Genomic DNA, 20,937 nt, shown 5'->3' with positions numbered 1-20,937 from the left:
TTATATTTCCCCATACTAATCCATCACTAATTCCTGTTGGGTTCCGGAGTAGTGTGCAACTCACCGAAAAGCGCTTCAAGGCCTCCTGAGGGGTAGTAAGCGCTATATAAATACTATTACAATACAATGCAAAATAGTATACTCCAACAATATCTATATCTATCTATCTATATATATATATATGTATATATATATTATACATTAGCACAGAATAGCAAACTCCAGCGTATATATTGTGTGTTATATATATTCTAGGCTTCATATTCTTTGAATTCTGCAATTCCCAGGAGTAAAGTAATTCCAGTGAATTATGGAACATAATTCCATGGGTACGACGTCATTCATACCCGAGAGATTTGGGGTATGAAACCATAATAACCTACAGCTACAGATATAAACAGACGACGTGTGCTCCGATGCAGACTGGCACTCACACACCTCAGGACCAGGGGTGAAAACAGAGACTCCGGGAGCCATTGTGAGACTTTTAATGAAGTTGTTGTTTTGCAGAACACAGCATGGGTGTTCCATTCCACATAATAGACTCGTGCAGACAATGGGCGAGCCTTGTAAACACGATGGCCTGACAGCTCCCAGCCCCTGCGCCGGAGGAGGGCCCCCTGAGAGGACCTTTGTGGGCTGCCGGCAGCACCGCTCCGCGCAGCGAAGGGGTGCTGTGTGTGATGTGCTAACACATAGAGGGAAGAGCCGGGCCTGGCCTGGGCCTGGTCCAGCAGTGTGCTCAGGACACACACGATGACTTCAGCATGAAACGCGCGCTCATTATCACATAAAGGACTGCCGTGTGGAGGGAGGCCGACCGCCGGCGGGGGCTGATGCGGGCACAATGCCCTGGCACGGCAATGCTCTAACCTGCTCTGGTCCCTAACAGGGACCCATTGTCCAACGACACTTTTAAACTACTTACCAGCGCTGCCCCCTCCTCTCGGTGCTGATAAGAAGCAGACGGATGCCGGGACGGATGCAGGGACGGATGCCACCGGCTGTCCTGTCTTCCAGGCCAACCTCCACCCGCCTTAACTCGCACAAGACCCCCGTTCCTTGAAATTACAGTTAGCGCAACCTCAGAGGCCTGGTTCTGAAAGCATGTCTGCAGGTGCGACTTACCACAGGCGTAAGTGTGGCTTTCAGTGCGTTCAAGGTATCACACTCGCTATGTGAACAAGCGTGTGGAAGAGCTGAAGGTGGACGCGCCCGGAAAGCGATGGACGTGTGAATATTCCCAACCTTGGTGTGGGGTGCAGCACCCTGAAGAGGGCAGGCGAGTGTTTATTGTGTAGTGTGTAAAGGGCCCTGGGGAATACTTTCTAGCAGCACGTCCAGTACATGCCACAAATCAGCCCGACAAGGCAAACACTGGCTGTGGTTATTAAATGGCTTTGCGAGTTCCTTGCCTATGGGGTCGCAGTCTGTGAGAAATACGTCTTCTTTCCTTTAGTACCGGTCTCCTATTTCGTAACGCGCAGTATTTATTTCAGTTTACCCTTACTATATAAAACATTCAATTTTGCAATTCGGATTTTCAGTACAAGACTCACGAGGTCAACGTAACAACAAGCACCTTTTCCATGATTTGTATTTATTCGTTTTTTCGTCTACCTGAGGCGAAAGTGAGACTTCTAGTCTTTGTGTTCATTCAAAAGGTGCAGAATCCCTTAATAAACGGTTGGACACAGAGTGGACAGGGTAAATGTCCACTGGCTGTACACATCTTCATCTGAAATGTCTAACTTTTATTTTCCCTTGTTGTATTACTGACAGTTCACATCGTGATTGTTTTGAATTTGTACCTTCCCTGCTTTGTTGTTAAAGTAAACAAGGCGCATCAAACCAGTGACCAACAAATTGAACGAAACTGGTCGGTGATTGTTGTACGACTTTGAAGGCTACCTAATGGATGCTGCATTAAGCGGGGACTCATTCCCTAACGTCAGAGTGGTGCAGAAAGGGTCACAGGGATGCACATTTCTCACTTCAGAAGTGAAACAACCCACCCCCACCCGCGCCGCCGCCTCGTGTACCTCCTAAGTGCCCCTTCTCGCTGGTTTCAGCGAGCATGATCTGTGAACAAACACGAGCCTGCAAACAAACAAAAAACACAAGATCCGAATTCCAGGAGGGTAAACTTTCAACACCACGTCACCCCTCAACAAATTGACACAGATATTATTTTACTTTCTCCTCAGCCAACCCCCGGCATTTTTCTTAACAGAATTGTGTAAAGCTAGTCAATATCTTCGGGAAATATTCATTTTTTCGCTGTTCAGACTGACTGCAAGTGAAATCTTTACTTTGTGCTAAAGTCAACAGCCACCGAGCCTGGGCTCAGATAAATACAGCGGAGCCTCCTGCTCCGGGCAGAGGCTTCCCAGACGGGCTGTCACCGCCTTCTGAGGGCTGTTCAGGTAGGGGGCCGCTTCGAGAATCCCTAGACCGAGGCTATCGCTAGTTTATAGCGCTTACGGGGCAAACGGAGCAGCGCGTAAGGACAGGCGCTGGTCAGTAATGGGTGTGAAACAGTCACACGTACGGGTATGGGGCACAGAAAGATAAAACAGTGAACCGATATCGGAACGCGGCGTAACCGTTTACGCGCAAATCCTGGTGGTTATGCGTAAATAGCCTGGTGAGTTAAAACATCTCTATTTTGAGCCATAGATGTAAGATGACTGCTACAAACTAGACTCTTGGCTCGCCTTTTATTTTTAAATGAACATCTTTAAGCCAGTAATGCCTGGGCTACGTGGTATTCCAGGGCGGAACAGATATTATTATTGTTGTTATTATCATTATTATTATTAATATTATTCTTATTATTAGTAGTAGTAGTTGTGTTATTCGAGGTTATTCTTATTGTAAATTATAATAATAATAAATAATTATAATAATATTTTTTGTTATATGTAAATTCATTAGTACTCTCGATAGCGTTATTTTTTTAATTCGTAGCATCATGATTATTACCTTTTTACCGTTATAATGTATTTATGCTTTATTTTTTATATCTGGCAAAGCTGGTAAGAGAGGGGCGCAGAAAGGACAATACACAGGGGAAAGGGTGCGTAAGAAAGAAGCAGGGGAGCCTTCAAAAATGAACGTTAGCCCTCGGCGTGTAAAATACCTTTTGCGTTTGATTTACTGTGTCAAACAGATGTATTTATTTACCTATATGGATACATAATTTGTGCAAGCGCATGCAAATGTATAGTTGTGTACGACTTGAACAGATACTCAAACTCACATATGCACTAAGCTATTCATTTGCGCGCTCGCGCGCACACACACACCACTCACAAAGTTTTATTTTAAAAGGAAGACCAGTAGGATTTAATTTGACCCATCAAAGATAAAACTCTCAAATGAAAGCCGAACACACGGAGCTATAATGAGAGTCTCAGAGCAGCTAGGCGCTAGGTGGCCGTGTAGGCGCAGCCGGCTCGCTCTCCCAGAGCTCTTCGCCCTGTGCGACGGGTCCTCGCACACTGGATCCTCCGGGCTGGAGGTGTTCACACAGATGCGATGACCAGAGCTTGTCTACAGGCCCGAGACTCTGCCCAGATGGAACAAAACCAACGAGAAACATGCAAATGAGTATATTAAATTAGGCCAATACTTGGTGCATCCACCCACTGTGTAGAGGGGGACACAGCCTCCCACCAATGCATACCCATGCACACAACACACAGCTAAGTACACACATTCACAGACACGCACACAGAAGCACACAATCTCTTACACAGACGCATAGACACACACACTCTTACAGACACATGCCTACGCAGACGCACTAGACATGCATACATAGGTCTGACACCCTGCCAACATGGACCATTTCTCCATGCATTTTTTGGTTGTATTGGTCCAACATTATATATAGCTGTCTACAGGACTTACTGACAATTCTTAACAACTACAATTAGCACCCTTGCACATATCTGTGTATTTTAACATCTATTTCCAGTGTACCCCATACCTACAAATATATGGTTATTGTGCACAATGCAGTGGTGTGGAAACCTATGTTTCACGCTGACCTATAAAATATGCAAAATATTGCACAGTCCCATGTGAAGTGTTGCTTTCAGCATCACAAGGAGGGACTCAGACTATGTTGGTCTGCTTGCTCTTGGACACTGTTTACTCAGTATTATCTTTGTTAATGTAAAACAAAACATAAGCATTCTAATTCCAATCAGTGACTTTTGTTAGCTTCATCGCGCAGATAACATCTTAAACAATCTCTCATATATATATATATCTATGTATATATATATATATATATCACATTTTACATCCTTTGACCTCAGAAGTATTTTCTTTATTTACAGACAGTCAAATAGTATAGTTCAGTATATCACTTAATGTTTGGAACAAACATTTCCCCGTTTGGAACAATATCTTTTCAACCTAAGTGCCCCATAACAACAATGATATATAAAAATAAGTGGGTATCAGCTGTAATGTCATCTTAGATTTGGTAGTCCAACCTTCTTGTGACATATTTTCATAACAATGTAGCTAGCTTGGTTTTATTTCAAATATACTATCTATATACTGTATACTATTTATATAATGTACATACCCCAAATTGCATTATACACCCATAACATTATATATCATGGTTTTATTACTCATCTCTCTCTCTCTCTCTCTCTCTCTCTCTGTATATATATATATATATATATATATATATACATATATATATATATATATATATATATATATATATATCTCACATTGTAATTACAACAGCCGCATTAACAGTCCATGCGCTCCCATTAATGCCCTTGGAAGGCCAGTCCTCCCGGCTCAGCCTGTCAGTCTCGCTGACGCGGTGATGAGCTCTATTTTTCCAGGACACGGCGGAATCTACGCATCGCACACAGAAAGGCTAATCGTTTTTAAATAATTAATACCCTTCCATTCCGCTGGTAATGCGGCTCCTCGGATTTGTCAATTACTTGTGCCTAAATGAGTGTCTGCCCACGTCCTCCATCCGGGAGCCCTCGACGGGGGGTGTCACCTCGCCGAGCCCACTCCAGCGCTGAATGAGATGCGCGGCCTTTGCTGCCCGAGTTCAGAGGCGCCGCTTCCAGAGCGGGGGCGCACTTCCCCAGGCCCGCTCCCCGCATCTAATCTCGAAAAAGAGCAATTTACACGCCTGATCTATATCGTTTTAATTATCTCCCCCTTCACAATAAAAAGACTGACTTCTACGGAAGAGGGGATAGTGCAGTGAGCGCAGCCCCGAGGCCAATAAAATGTGTTTCGTGGTATACAATTTTATTATGCTAAATAGTGTACCAATATGGCGTGAATGAGTTTAAACAATATAGGTTGAAGAACACACCGGGATCATTCAGAGTTCATCATTTTTTTCTCTCATGTACTCTTTATAACAGTCTGTGAAAGTGAGAGCGTAGCGGTGGGAGGCTATTTGACGAGAACATAAAAGTAATAAATAAAATATTACATATTTAGACTCGGCACCAGGGCCAAGGGCAATCAAGTTTCAATGGCGTAACGAAACTTGAATACCCCCCCACCCTCCCACCCCCCCCGAAAAGTACATGGAGGGGGGCCCGATGACCTGGTCAGGGGCCCTGAGGCAGGGGCCTCACGGCGGTGCGTAGTATACTCTGCTGAGGGGGCCAGGTGGAGCTCGGGGCCCCCCGCATTACGCCAGTGACGGCAATCCGAACTTTACTGACTTGGGTCACGCAAGGATTAAGCACCAGAGCGCCCAAAAGCGGACCGCCTTCTAGTGCTTCCGGCATGTGACAAAGGACGAGTATCCTCGGCCGCGCCCCCGCGTGCAGGAGGTACGGCAAACGGGACATTGGTCGTGGTCACCGCGAAAACACCAAGCCCGAGACGGCACTCCGACTGCTCCCCGAAATCTAGCTGAATTCCACACAAAAGGCCTCCGATCTAAGCAAAGAGGACGAGATGCCTCTCTTTTAGCGCTCTGGTTACCTCACACACCAACGCCGTCCGGTCGTTATGGCAACAGGACCAGCAATAGTGCAGCTTGTTGATACACCCTTTACACTTTGGAGTCTGATTTAATTACTTTTTTCAGTTAGAAGTCTAACATATTCCAGAACACATTACAAGACGCCTCTCTTTCCCACTTTTCTTCTAAGGGTCAAAAAAGGGTGACCCTTTTTTCCGCCAGCAACTTTCATCACTTCCTGACAGGTAGTGACTAGTACGGGACTTTATGTGTGTACTTGTAACAACGTATAGCTAAGTTGAACGAGAGGTCCACACATTAGGGGTGGGTCCGGTTGCGGGACGATGATGCACCTGCTGACACCACTTTTCTTACACAATTTGTATCTTTGAGTAAATACATTATTTTGTGAACCACATTTATTCTCACTGCCATTGGATGCATATTATTATAAAACATAACATACATGTAACATATGCTCGAAATAGCAAGTGTTATTTAGTCACATTATTTTCACTGGGGGATATCTATCTATTACTACAGTGCAACAATAAAATTCCAGTTTATTCCTACTACAGTACCCAAAACTGATATGAGAAAAACACTGTTGCATGTAATATTGCAAATCACATAGCCTCTTCAATGTGCTGCATAAATGTTAACCCCTGCTCTGTGGTTTTGGGTAAATACATTTGTTAAGACATATATACATGAAAAATGCCATGGCTTAAATCATACATGCGATGCATATATTTGATATTTATTTACCATTGGAACTTTGGAATAAGGGTTTAACCATCATGATAATAGCCCTCGAACCATTTTGCAGAGCGTTACTAATGCCAGTGTTACTAGAATTACGTGTCAAGGTTAGATAGTTTATGCAGCACCTTTGTATAAATTATGCAGACAACGCTTCTGATATAGCACCTTCTTTGGCAGTATTATTTTCATCCCTTTTCCAGAGAAACTATTTTTGTTAAATCTGCAAATGATGTGGTAAATTGTGTTGCAAATGCTGCAAATCTGTAATTATGCCGTAAACGTAGCCAAAGTGTTGCCCAAATCCACTGGCCGGCATCATTGTCAATTGTTTACCTCTGAAAAGTTAACAGAATCCAAACATTCTAATTCCATTCAGTGTTCATTAGTGGCTGCACTTTGGAGGCAATAGAGTTTTCAAACTAAGTACCCCACTTTATATATTGCGTAAAATATGCACCAGGTGATTCTTGTGATAGGATCCTGAGTTGCCATCCAAGACTGGTGGTTTATGATTTCACCAGACCCCCTCAGTAGCAATGTTTCACAGTCACCCATTTTGCCTTAGGTATTCTTTCTCCAACAGTGGAGAATGAAAAGGTGAGCTTAGAGCTCAATGTGAAGAGTATCCCTTAAAGGTTCTTCATTAGCAAAACGTACAGCAGGCTGCTCTGAAAGGGTGTACAAGAGATGAAATTTACTAGCCAAAGTAATCTGCATAGGCCTCTCCAGAAGCTCTGGGGTAGCAACATCATGCCCCCCCAACTGCTGCAGAATGTTATGATGGGCCCTTCTATCCTATATCCCCAGATATTCCTTGGCACTAGTTTGAAGGGGGGAGGGGGGGGGCGGGTTCCTAATGGTATAGGGCTCCTCTAATATGCTGCTGCCTCCCCGCCGCGCCTCAGGGACTGTAGGGGCCTAATTTAGACCCCCTACCTCTGTCAAAAGTTACAACAAGTTGTTTTGGATCGTCCAACCACCCCCCGCCTAAAAAAAAAAGAGCGCTTCAAAAACATGCTTGCTGCACAGGGATCTAAGGGCCCTGCTCTCTATGGCGGACAGACTGCGGAATATCACTTTGCCAAGTCCCAAACGGAAACGTTCTACTCCAATGATGCTCTGGTACAAGATTGTGCAGTGCAGCAGCGGCCATGTTTGGAACACCCAAGTAGAGGTGTCTCCCGGGAGACAGATGAGGACCGATTTTACAAGCTGTAATTCTGCCTGAGCCTATTGCCGACACAGAACCTCCCGATTTAAACCCCGCTTCTTTAGAAAACGGGCTTAATCCTACATCGCAGCAGCAGAAGTCTCTGCCCCTCCCCCTCTTCGCCTCATCCCGCCTCCACAGAACCCCAGAAACAGGTGTGGTGCGTTTTAAAGTGCACTGCCCTACTTCCATAGTCCCTCCCGAGCAATCCCCTCTGCCGCTCCCGCTCTCCAGGAAGCGGCAGGCGGTCACGACTGATGATTTATAGCCCACCGCCCTGTTATTTACTTCACTGATCCAGAGGCCATTTCTCTAAAATATGGTTTCTTGAAAGGAGTGGGCAATTCAGACGGTGTTTGCTTTTCCATTTTGCTGGAGGTTTCAGATTTTTTTTATGCTGCGCAGGCCCTGGGGAGACTTTCCGAGGCAGAGGCGCGTTGGTTTCTCTCTATTTTATATACATTTTTTATTGAACTAACTGAATAAAAACACGCAGATGGTTCAACGCATAGCCCTAGAGCAGACCTACGTGTGCCAAGCTGTTCTTCCCACACTTCCTTCTCAGCCGTTTATTTACTCGTTTTCGTCGGTCACCTTGTGGTTTCTTTGAAGTAATGCGAGTAAGCGGGAATTAGGAGCATTAACAAAGATAAGAGTCCAACTGGATTCAGGCTAACCAGATTTTCAAGCCCAAATATGGGACAATTCCACTGAGATAGATGTAGGACTACAATCCTAGCCCTCTCCGACATAGACTGCAATAACACAAAAGGTTGAGGCACTTATATACACTTGACTTCTATTCTCATATGATACCCTTTAGAGTTTAGACAGTAATGTTCTATGGCAATTACAGAGAACATTAATTGCATACGTTCTGATATATTTTGCATTTCCACACACAGACACAAAAACATGGCAACAACTAACCAAGTCAAGTCAGGGTTAAGGCTGTGAACCTTGACCATCGGGAATTGTTGAAATAGTGGTGCCAGTGACCTGAACTGCTCCAGGCGAATTCCTTTTAGTGCTTGTTTCTGCCATCATACCTGATTTGAAGGTCACAAATGAACGCCTTTGCAATTTTTTAAAATGGCATGTGCCACAAAATGAATGCATGCTAAGGCATGCCCTGTGGCATGGTGCACGTGAAGCTCAGTGGTTTCCATTATCAAAATGAAGGTGCAAGGCCCAGATTTACAGGAGACCTGCACCACAGACACATCACTTTTTTGACGCATCTGCAGTGCAGGCTGCTGACCCATATCTACAAGGCCACTCGAAGCCAATTTGCGTGGCTTCACACGGCCTTGTAGATGTGGAGTAAGTGTCTGCGTTGACTTACTTTGCCTCAGAGAGACGTTTCTATGGGTGTTGCCTGGGTGCTCCCACGCAACATCAATGGATTTTGACACATTTCCTGATTTACATGTTTTTGTAAACCTGGGAATGCGTCAAGAGCCTATGTCAAAAGCCTACGCGACCCCAGGGGTTCCGTTGAAGTGACGCAACGCGGAGAAATTTCTTTATTTCTCCCTGTTTTTTCCTCTTTCTATGTGTCTGCATTTTGTGCAGGAAGACACCCCTTCCTGAACTAAAACAATCATCCCAGCAACTGAGGCATTCTTGCCCATTGGTGCAAGGGTTGCTACGTTGGAGTATGGTAGCAATTTGTGCACCAGTGCAGGGTAAAAGGACAGCAATGCACACGATCTTATAGATATGTCCCATTCCTGCACTTTTGTTTAGACTCAGGGCAGCACAGCAAGAAGTCTTGCGGCACTGTCCTGTGCCAAAACATTGTAAATTAGGCCACCAATGAATAAAATGAAGGAGATCCAGCTATGTTCATGATCTGGAAGCTATTATTGAGCTGGAACCAGGATCCAGGCTGGACCCATTGAAATACGATGAAATTGTCCTGGGGTAATTAGCTGACACCGGGTCATACTCAGCAGCACCCTCACTCCTGCTTTCCATTTTGAACAGCAATTGGCAAGCAAAGAGGTTTTTTTTCTTTTTTTCCATTTCAGCTGAGCCCAAACTAAAGGCCGAATTAAGGGGCCATCAACCCTCTTTTTGCTTGAGTATGATCCTGGATTGGTGTTATGTGGAGCCTGTCACGTAAATGCCAATGCAGTAGAGGGACACAAAAGCACTCAGCTTGTTATCAATTCACAAGTTCCAAGGAGAAACACTGGAGGCAGGTTTTTGACTTTGTTCAACCTCTTTATATAAGTGATATGCAAGCACTGTAAGAATGTCAGATATATCAGTCTGTTTGAATGCTTACATAAACAACAGTTTAAATAGCAGCTACTAGTTTATATTTTAGTTTCCTTTTTTAATACCACTACTCATCCCAAGTAGTGTGCCAAAGTGATTTTTTGTAATTTAATTCTTTAATACCACTACTCATGCCAATGTGCAGTGCTAGAGCGCTTTACATCACACGCATTATACATTTATCATTAATCAAACATATGGAAATCGGTGTACAGCATGTGGTACTTAAGACGATGAGGGCTTTGATGGAGTGTGACACACAATGTTATATAATGAGCAGTAAGAACTAGGTTAATGGTATGAACACGGGCATAAAACACTGACTGAATATGTGGTGGCAGTTTTGGAAGTCTTTTTTTATACTTAACCATAGTTTTGTAACATCTAATAATCAGTCCAACAACACGGTTGTTTCCTACATTTCTACCCTCATGCAAGTCAACAGGTCTTATCTGATTAAGAGAAGCTTTGTCAGTCCAGCACCTTTCCCTCAATCATTGTGATATACGTGATACACCCGATTGTGGTCCTGCAAGGACTGTCTGCCAGTTGATGTAAAATAGTGTTAATAATGGACAGAGTTTATGGCCTGAAAATACAGAGCCCATGGGGTGGGTGGAGATGGGTCTGGAAGGTAACCTCTGCGTTGTCCGCGTACATTTGAAATCACATCTTGAATTACCTTCAGGACCCGACGCAATGGAATTGTGTATTCTTATGCTACCTGTAGAGCGCACAACAAAAGAGGAGTATTCTGGAGCTAGCACGAAAAAACAAATAGTAAGCTGGCTTCATAAAGGATACTAAAACCGTGACCCCAGCCTATCGCGCTTCTGGAAATATCAAGTTTTTACTGCCTTCCTAACGTTCAGGAGATTGACCTTCGGGATGGGCAGGTATGGCGTTCCACTTTATGGCAGCAATGTTTGAAAAAGCTTGCCCTCTAACCAAAGAGCCCTAGAACCGAGGGACCACAAATAAAGACTGATCCACAGATATCAAAGTATGAGAACAGTAGTAACGTTGAGAATGATTTCGAAGAATAAAATATTTTGGGGAATCAATATCTTTCAACAGTAAACATAAAAGAAAATAAAGCACTTCTTTACAAGAAGCCAACAGTGATAAACTAGGGCATGGCTCTTAAAGTCATATCCAATCTGGTGGTGTAGTTTTGGACCGGATGAAGTCTGCTAATCAAGTAGTCAGGGAGGTCAAGCAAAAAAGCAATACAATAATGCAAATGAACTGATGTGAAGGCACTCAGTATCATCACCTTGTGAGGGAAAGAAAACAGGAATAAGGTCCTGTTGAAAATGACCTATTCTGTAGAGTTATCCTCATCTATTTTGCCTTTCTCCTCCTATTTTTCTGACCTTTTGTTGGATTTCGGACTCTGGGCACATTACCACTGCTAATCAGTGCCAAAGCACATGTGCTCTCTTCCTTAAAACTTAGCATGATTGGCTTACACCTGTTTGGCTTATTTAATTTACCTGTAAGTCTCCTGTAAAGTGGTATACCATATACTCAGGGCCTGTAAATAAAATGCCACCAGTGGGCATGCAGCACTGATTGCACCACCCACAGAAGTAGCCTTTCAAACCTTTTCTCAGGTCTGCCACTGAAGGGCCTGCGCGCGCAGTTTGCTGCACACTTACTTGGCAATTCAAACTACTTGCCAAGGCCGCCTAAACCCCCTTTTAGTACACCTACGTCATCCCTAAGGTAGGTCCTAGGTAGCCCCATGGGCAGGCTGCTGTGTATCTAAAAGGTAGGACATGTACATTTATGTTTTGCATACCCTAGTAGGGACAAACATCCTATTTTATTTTTCACTACTGTGAGGGCTGCTCTTCTCATAGGTTAGCATTGGGAATTCCCCTATATATGTCTAAGAGGTAATTTCTGATCTGATAGGAGTAGCCTGGGCATGTTTGAATGTTTGGAATTGTAGTGAAAAATCCTGCTCACTGGTGTAGTTGGGTTTTACATTGCTATTTTAAAAATGCCACTTTTAGAAAAAGGGCATTTCTCTGTGCTTATGACTCTAGTGTTGTGCAACCTGATTCTAATCCACGCTTCTGTGCATCTGCATATTGATAGTCTTACTGGACTGAGAGAGAGAAAGGCAGGGCACACATGCATGTCAATAGATTGTGCCCCTGCCTCACACAATGGGCTGATTTACCCCCATTGATATCTGGAGCCAGGGCTGGGTTGAAAGGGGTTGTGTTACACTTGAAAAGGTCTCTTTGAAATCACCCCCTAAACCAATATATTTTGGAGTATAAGTACAGGGGCTCTGACCACATGATTTTTAGAGCACTTTTGGAACTGGGACTGAACCGCTTTCAGATGGACTGCTGCGCTGCATAAAGGACTAATCTAGACTGCTCTTCTGTTGTTGCCCTGCTACCTACTACTTGCTGGATGACATAAAGGACTCACTGTATTGCTTTTCTGCTTGTTACACTGCTGCCAGCTTCTCCCTGAGTGTTCTGCTAGGACACTGTGGTACTGCCTGGAGAGCTTGCCATCAGGACTGTGGGACTGGTTGTGCTGGCCTACCTGCCTACTGTTATCTGCCCTGTGCTCCCCCCCAAAGTTCTCCTACAAGCCTACAAGGTGCTCGTTGTGCTCCTGGTCCCTACAAGTATAGTACCTGGGGAGTGCTTCATTTTCCCATTGCTTGATACCTGGTGCAGGAAGAGCACCTCATTATCCTTTTCTGGCCCCACAATTAGTGCATAGTGAGGGCTTTATTCTCCAGGCTTGTCTAGTTAAGCACTGTGATAGGAGCCGGGTGGAGTGCTTATTGCAGGGTGTGTGTGTGAGTCCTCCCGTGCCTTTGCCCTGAGGGCACTTGAACCTGCCCTGATGTGCGTCCCGCTCCTAAGTCCCACCAACACTTTGGCAGCAGGCTCCTGCCCAATGCCAAGTTCGCCGAGGGCTGTCACATTGCCAGGAGAAGACTCTGCTTTGTAGAAGCTGGAGGGTCACCCAGCAACAGGAAAGCGCTGCAGATGTCCACCTGGCCTGGCTCTACCCCCAGGAGATTCCAGAGCCTTGATTCGCAGATCCTGGCTCCCAGGAGCCCCACTAATGCAGTGGGGGCAGACTGATTGCTGCCATAAGGAGAACTGTGAGTGAGCCGGGCTTCTGGGGAGGTTGGTGGCCATGCTGTGCTTCCTTTGTGTCTGTCCCAATAGAAGGAGGGATATCACACTTATGCAAGGCCCTGCACCACACGCTCGCAGGCAGCAGCATCTTTTTAAAAGCACTTACGGGGGTTAGTCACAGAGTGCATGCCTCCACTGTGTTCAGGGCCATACCTTGTGTACTTGCTTTGTAGCCAGTTGTCAGGTATTCCACAGAGACCCCGGTCGCCACCAGAGAGTGGTTCATGTGGCACCTACAGACTGATTACCGTATTCCAGATAATAGGTGATTCGAGGCTCCTGCACCTGGCTTGTCCCACCCCAAGTGCATTTACCCTACCAAATGCTGTGAGTTTCACCTTAAACCCGTGAATAGAAGCACAGAGCTCCCTGTGCCTGCATGTGTTTATCATTACTGGCACACTTATGGGGCTAATTGGTGATTTATTCATTTGGGGTGATACCTTGGGAACTATGTTTTTCATAACCAAGTTGCTGCACGTTATGTCATGACTATTGCAATTATATGTCATTTTGGGTTGTCTGAAGCCCAGGACAGCGAGTAGTCCTCCAGTAGTTATATAATGTGCACAGCGGTTATGATTCTTATGCTTTACTAGCACCTGATGTGATGCTATCATGTGTAATTTAGTGAGTTCCTTCTGCATTTATCAGAATACCAAGAACTAACTCAGTTTTGACATAATATGCATAATATTTCATAATGATGTCGCTTTGGTCTATGATATAATTACCATCTATAATATATATTTTTATATAATTCCATGTAGAGTCTCTTTCATGGTGTATTTATTGTGTCACTGGTGTGTGTGTTGTGCAAATGCTTTACACATAACCTCTGAAGGTAAGCCTGACTGCTCTGTGCCAATATACCAGGGGGTGAGCACAAGTTATCTTTGGTGTGTAACTTAAGTGCCCTGACTAGAGTGGTGGGTTCTGCCTGGCTTAGGTGCATACCCTAGCCAACCAGAAGCCCAATTTGTAACAGGTCCTCTTCAGGCTTTTGAGCAGAAGGAGACATGAAATGACCATAGACTTAATTTGCTGAGACAAGGAAAAAGTGGAGCCAGATGTCACTCTTACATTCTTCACACTGGCTTATGACCCAATGTAGTAGACCGGGAAGGAAGTCTTCGAAAAAGAGTGAATCTTAAAAGGTAGGGTATTTCTGCCTTAATGCCATTCTGTTTTAAATGGTGTTAATATCCCATTGTTAGAGCTATCCCAAACAGGAGTTTAGTGGCAATAGCACTCATATCATTAGATATCTTTAATACAATCAGAGTGTTAACCACATCCATAAACAGAGCTAAGCCATGAGACTGAATTGGAACTGTAGAGCCGGACAGATTAAATAGTGGTGGGGACAATATAGATTCTTGGAGGACCCGCAGGATAGCAATCAAATAGTTGAAAAGAAAGACCCTACTGTTAATTGGAATGACCTTTCAGACAAGGAGCTTAAAAACCAAGCCCATGCAAGGCCTTCAATACTTAGATCTTTCAGGCTAAAGTCTGTGGATATTACTGCACTCTGCTCCTCTTGGCTAGATTTGTGCTATGGTAATACCATGTACATACATAAATTACATACGTACATATATACATACACAATGGCATAATAGAAAATGAGGAGCTGCTAGGTGTGGCGGGAGTACAGGATGTGAGGAACAAATGAGATGGGGTGGGATAGATGTGAAATGACAAAAGCAGAGCTGGGCTATCAAGGAGAAATTAGTCAGAAGTTGCAAAGCTAATAAAATTGAGAAATTGAGAGGTAGGGTAATACATGTGGGAAAGCAAGGGCAGTGAAAGTGAAGTGAGAGAGCATATAATGCTTGAATGAAGTAGAGAACATAACTGTGGACCTCTTGCTATGGCCACATGGCAAGTGGGGCAGCAAGGGAGTCCTGGGCATGGGGAAGAGGTACCTTGAAGAAATCAGGACCTGCAGATATAGGATGGAAGGGGGTTTAGAAAACGAGGCGTTATGTGATTTGAGTTTGGAGCAATATAGTGATGGAGGAGCTAGAGAGCAATAAAGCTAGGGTGCTGAAATAGACACCACTCATGGATGTTCACCTGCATTGTATTGTAGCATTACTACCCCTACGTGGGTGCTGAATTTATGATCCATACAGGCAGCATGCTACATCACGTTATAGTTATCTTTTTCAGTTTGGTCAGCTCTCCATAGTGACTTCCTGCTCTGGTTTTGGGGAACAACTCCATCTCAGGGACAGTATCAAGCAGAGCTGATGCTGACGTCCACATCTTACTGCGAGATGCTTTAAATCAGCATACAATATTATGTAACAGTGTGCCCAGTGATGAGAGCAAGATCCTCATACAATATGAATAACTGCTATTCCAAGTAGGGACGAACGTATATTCCTGTTCAGTATCAAAAAAGACAATTCAATCTGTTTTATTACCCCTTTCCATTGCCATATTTATTTGTCCCTTTTCAATACATGTAGGGTTGCCTTATTTCTTACCTACAATTAGTTGTCCTGACATTAATCATTTGTATTTATTGCAGTTTTATTGTTGAGGTACTTGCTAACAGTACAATAACTTTCTAAAACATAATTTAAACTTCAAGCATAACACCTTTATTTTGGGTGTTTATTTGCGAAACCCAGTGATTTTTTTAGAGGAAATTGTAACTCTTTTTTCCCTCAAACATTGTCCGTGTCTCTTTTTAGGGCATTCATTTCTTCCAGAATTCCTCTTATAAGATTGTCGACACGTTTTGGCATGCATGGAATGTCTGACGTCTTCTGGGCAAAAACAAGGATTCTGCATTCATAAAACAGAACATAAATCATTGTTTAAAGGATATTCACCAAAGTAGTGTGAACTATATAGTTACATAGGGCCTGATTTAGATCTCAGGGGATTGAATTCTCAGTCACAAAAAAGTGACGGATGTCCTGTCCATCCTATTATGATCTCCGTAGGATAAAATGTTATTGTAAAGGCGGATGGAATATCTGTCACGTTTGTGACTGTTCCCCTCCACCAAGATGTAAATCAGACCCATAATCATTACATGCATCTGCTTATCCACATTAATCTTCTATTGCATTATTTCTTCCTAAGCACGGCAACCGACCACTAATACCTGTGTAAGTTGGAATTGCATAGCTGCCAAATTTCCCAGGACCACTTCTTATTCTTTTGTATTTTCATCAATTTTAATGCACCTCGTAGAAATCGAAAAGTATTTTTCCCATTACCTTTGGTTTGTGCCATATATGCTGAGCTGCTGCGGTTGACTTTTCCCATCTTGCCTAGGGATGTCCTATGTGCAGCAAAAGTGGAATGCTTTAGTATAAAGATATGCTTGATAATATTACAGGAATGAGAGAACAATTAGTGAGGGTCGGGGGACTAAGGATCTCCCTGTTGATTTGGTGGTTTGATGGATTGGAGTTGCTGGCTTCAAGCCATTCACCTCCAGCGACTGGTTAAAAGAGTAGCTACTTCTCTATCCCTGAAGGACACTTAGCTGTATTATGTGCACTGTTAGGGGCATATTAAGGAGTCCCTAGCGCCACCGAGAGCCACGTTGCGCCGCTCTAACGTAATTTTATTTTTACAGCAATGCTGCATTAAGGAGGCCTTTCTCCCACGCCATATTTACAATGCTAGACTTGTGCCACTTTGGAAACCTTGCGCCACATTATTCCAACACCAGGCTTAATGAATGCAAGGGGGGTGTTCTGACACAGGGAGGCCTGAAAAAAGGGTGCAGTGACATTTGCAACATTTCACTGCCCCAGTTTTTCTGTCATTTTAGTCAATGGGCCTCCCTGTGTTTTTGCTGCACTGGTGTCAAAAATGTTTATGCTAGTGCAGCAAAGCGCCACAATATCATAAAAAATGTAAACACCATTGTCCTAACGACCACTATGGTGCACTGTATTGTAAATACAACACAACCATGGTGTTTGTTAGGTGGGGCAGGGGCGACACAAGAAAAGTGATGCATCAGGACCGATGCGCCACTTTCTTGTAAATATGCCACTTTGTATTTCTGCTGTGCATGCGTGCGGGGATGGAAGTGGGTAAGCAATGGTAATGTGAGCTAATGGTTTTTTATGCTGCTGACTTGTTTGTTCTAAATATAACATGACCTATGAGCTGATAAAATATAACTGTCACATTCTCATGCGAGATACATTGAGTTTTGTTAATAACGTAATCGAAGAGGTGAGGAATCAGGAGACCCTTCTGGGGCTGCAAAAATAGGGTAACCAGGGAGTTATGAATGTAAGCAAGTAAAGAGATGTCAAGCAGAGGCTAGAAATGCGGGTACCTTAGAGCTAAAGAGTTAGAAATATAATTTAGTCTCACTTTGGTTTCCATTATACTTAGTAGAGAGGCTATGTTAAGGGTGTGTGTCCTCTCTTAATGTAATTAATATGCAGCCTTGAGGAAGTCATGCACTGGTTTCTTCCCTCTGTAACTAAGCCGTGTAAACTGCACACTGGGGACACAAAACAATGCCCGCTCCCTTCTACATCTTTAGAAGTTGCATTTTAAAAAATGTAAGACAACTTATTGGATTTTAAAAACGACTAACCCAGCATTAATGTTGAACCTTCCACACAGATCTTTCTCTTCATATTTACAAAATTCAATTGAGGTTATATGAAAGAAAATATAGTGAAAATGACTTTCAGACATATCCTAAACTCACTGAAGACACGGAATGTGGTGCCATGTAGAAGCATTCAATTTTAATTTTATTTATAATCCATTGACAATTACATCTTACGTCTAGGCTGGTGAGTTACTGCACCACAGTGCAGTTAGACATAAACTCCTGGTATCTACATGTGTTGCACACAACTCTGATATCCATTGGGTAAGCGCTGAAATGAATATCACTTCACCTAAAACGTGTGGGCACAAACCGTTCCTGCGCCAATGTGCCCCATGCTTGTTATGAATGCTATGCAATAATTTCTTCCCATACGTTACACACAGTAATCAGTGCCTAATTTGAGCCGGTAGTTGCAGTTGGGGTCCACCAGGACTCATATTTAGGGACTGGCACTTATTTTTTCTCAACCGAGTTTGATCCAGAGCAATAGAGAGAGAAAAACACGAAGGGGGAGAGATGGAAGAAGAGAAAGATGTAAAAGCAGTGACAAAGGAAGAATCAATCAATCAATCATTGAATTTGTAAAGCACTCTACGTACCTGTGAGGGTTTCAAGGCGCTAGGGGGGGTGAGGCGGGGGGGTGCTGTTGTTACTGATCGAAGAGCCAGGTCTTGAGGAATCTTCTGAAGGTGAGTAGGTCTTGGGTCTGTTGCAGGTTGGTAGGGAGCGTGTTCCAGGTTTTGGCGGCGAGGTATGAGAAGGATCTGCCGCCGGAGGTTTTTCGTTGGATGCGGGGGACGACGGCGAGGGCGAGGTTTGCGGAGCGGAGCTGACGGGTGGGGGTGTAGAAGCTGAGTCTGTTGCTCAGGTAGGTTGGTCCGGTGTCGTGGAGTGCTTTGTGAGTGTGGGTAAGAAGCTTGAAAGTGATCCTCTTGTCCACCGGGAGCCAGTGAAGGTTTCTCAGGTGGTGGGGGATGTGGCTGCGACGGGGTACGTCGAGGATCAGCCGGGCTGAGGCGTTTTGGATGCGTTGGAGGCGTAGTAGGTCTTTTGCTTGGATGCCTGTGTAGAGTGCGTTGCCGTAGTCTAGCCTGCTGCTGACGGGGGCCTGTGTCACCGTTCTTCTTGTTTCTGTCGGGATCCACTTGAAGATCCTACGGAGCATGCAGAGTGTGTTGTAGCAGGAGGAGGAGACTGCGTTGACATGTTTAGACATGGTGAGGGAGGAGTCGAGGACGAAGCCCAGGTTGCGTGCGTGGTTGGTTGGTGTCGGTGGGGTTCCTGTTGCGGTAGGCCACCAGGAGTCGTCCCAGGCGGAGGGGGTGGGTCCTAAGATGAGGACCTCTGTCTTGTCCGAATTGAGTTTCAGACGGCTGCTTTTCATCCATTCGGCGATGGATTCCATTCCCTCGTGGAGGTTGGTTTTGGCTGTGCGCGGGTCTTTGGTGAGCGAGAGGATGAGCTGGGTGTCGTCGGCGTAGGTGAGAATGTTGAGGTTGTGTTGTTGGGCTACTTGTGCGAGGGGGGCCATGTAGATGTTGAACAGCATCGGGCTGAAGGATGAGCCTTGGGGGACGCCGCAGATGATGTCGCTGGCTTCGGAGCGGAAGGGGGGGAGGCGGACTCTCTGGGTTCTGCCGGAGAGGAATGAGATGATCCAGACGAGGGCTCTTCCTTGGATTCCGATTTCGTGGAGGCGTGTTTTCAGGGTGCGGTGGCAGACTGTGTCGAAGGCGGCAGATAGGTCCAGGAGGATGAGGGCTGATGCTTCGCCGTTGTCCATTTGATGTCTGATGTCGTCTGTGGCGGCGAGAAGGGCGGTCTCAGTGCTGTGGTTTCACCTGAAGCCGGATTGGGAGGGAGCCAGGATATTGTTGTCTTCGAGGTGGCTGGTTAGTTGTGTGTTGACAATTTTTTCAATCACCTTCGCTGGGAAGGGGAGTAGGGAGATCGGTTGGAAGTTCTTGAGGTCGGTGGGGTCTGCTTTGGGCTTCTTGAGGAGGGCGCGGATTTCGGCATGCTTCCAACTTTCCGGAAAGGTCACTGTTTCGAAGGAGATGTTGATGACCTTCCGTAGTTGGGGGGCGATGGTGGAGTCGGCCTTGTTGTACACGTGGTGGGGGCAGGGGTCTGATGGAGATCCTGAGTGGATGGAGTTCATGATCTTGCGTGTCTCTGTGTCGTTGACGTTGGTCCAGGAGGTCAGGCGGTTTGCCCAGGTGGAGCTTTCGGGGGTGGGGTCTGGCGTCAGAGTTGCATTGAAGCTGTCGTGGATGTCAGTGATCTTTCGGTGGAAGAAGGTGGACAGTGCGTTGCAGAGTTCTTGGGATGGAGGGATGTCGTTGACGTTGGTGCTTGGGTTGGAGAGTTCTTTTACGATGCTGAAGAGCTCTTTGCTGTCATGTGCGTTGTTGTCCAAGCGGTCTTTAAAGTGGGATCGTTTGGCTTGTCTGATGAGTTGGTGGTGTCTGCGGATGGCGTCCTTGTGGGCTGTGAGGCTGTCAAGTGTGCGTTTGAGGAGCCATTCCTTTTTTAGTTTTCAACAGTCGCACTTGGAGTTTAGGAGCTCGTCGGTGAACCAGGCGGCTTTTCTTCTGGCTTGGTTGTTGGTGGGTTTCTTGAGTGGCGCGAGGATGTTGGCGCAATCGTTGATCCACAGAGTGAGGTTGTGGGCGGCGGTGTCTGGGTCGGTGGGGTCGGAGGGTGGGTTCTGGGTGAGGGTGTTGGTAAGCTGGTCTTCCGTGACTTTGCTCCAGCATCGGCGGGGTGGTTGTTGAATGCGATGGTGCTCGGTATGTTTCTTGTAGGTGAAGTGTATGCAGTGGTGGTCGGTCCAGTGGATGCAGTGGTGTGGTTGAAGGTGACGTGGGCGCTTGAGGAGAAGATGGGATCAAGCGTGTGG

At 45.1% G+C, this 20,937-nt stretch overlaps 1 long non-coding RNA gene across 1 annotated transcript in view; it reads left to right on the top strand.

Moving 5' to 3' along the window:
* The first annotated feature begins 2,311 nt into the window (after positions 1-2,311).
* The window catches only part of LOC138295813 (uncharacterized), a 165,835-nt gene continuing 147,209 nt past the window's right edge, over positions 2,312-20,937 (top strand). The window contains exon 1 of the long non-coding RNA XR_011203689.1: positions 2,312-2,426. This is a non-coding gene — a long non-coding RNA (uncharacterized lncRNA). The remainder of the gene's footprint in view (positions 2,427-20,937) is intronic.

The sequence above is a fragment of the Pleurodeles waltl genome, chromosome 5 (genome assembly GCF_031143425.1).
Source record: "Pleurodeles waltl isolate 20211129_DDA chromosome 5, aPleWal1.hap1.20221129, whole genome shotgun sequence".
NCBI lineage: Eukaryota > Metazoa > Chordata > Amphibia > Caudata > Salamandridae > Pleurodeles > Pleurodeles waltl.
The sequence above is the reverse complement of the archived record's forward strand: the minus strand, read 5'-3'. Positions and strand labels throughout refer to the sequence as shown.